The sequence below is a fragment of the Eimeria tenella genome, genomic scaffold (genome assembly GCF_000499545.2).
Source record: "Eimeria tenella Houghton genomic scaffold, Eth_scaff3073, whole genome shotgun sequence".
Classification (NCBI taxonomy): Eukaryota; Apicomplexa; class Conoidasida; order Eucoccidiorida; family Eimeriidae; genus Eimeria; species Eimeria tenella.
The window spans coordinates 2,342-2,795 of record NW_013542943.1 but is presented as its reverse complement, the minus strand read 5'-3'; positions in this window follow the sequence as shown (position 1 = coordinate 2,795).

Below are 454 nucleotides of genomic sequence, written 5' to 3'. Positions count from 1 at the left end.
TGCTCCTGCTGCTGCTGCTGCTGCTGCTGCTGCTGCTGCTGCAACAGCAGCAGCAGGGCGCTTGTGTCGCCGAGGAGCTTGGCTTCGTTATCGGGGGCTTCGGGATAGCGGCTAAGAGCTTAAAATTGAGGGTCTTGGGACTTAGGGTTTAGGGTTTAGGGTTTAGGGTTTTGGGTCTGCAGGGCCGGGAATGACGAGGCCGAAACTGCTGCGCCCGTCCGACGACGAAGAGCCTGTGCTGCTGCTGAGGAATGCCAGGCAAGCTCAAACCCTAAACCCTAGCCCCTGGCCCTGCGTGCGGCGAAAGCCCTTGGCGAGATTGGTAGACAAACTTAGGGTTTAGGGTTTACGGTTTAGGGTTTGGGGTTTGCGGCGTACAGACACCCGATGGCCGAGAAGCTGTCGGAAAACTTTGTCCCGAACGACGTCATGCTGAATGTGCCTGACAGCTACT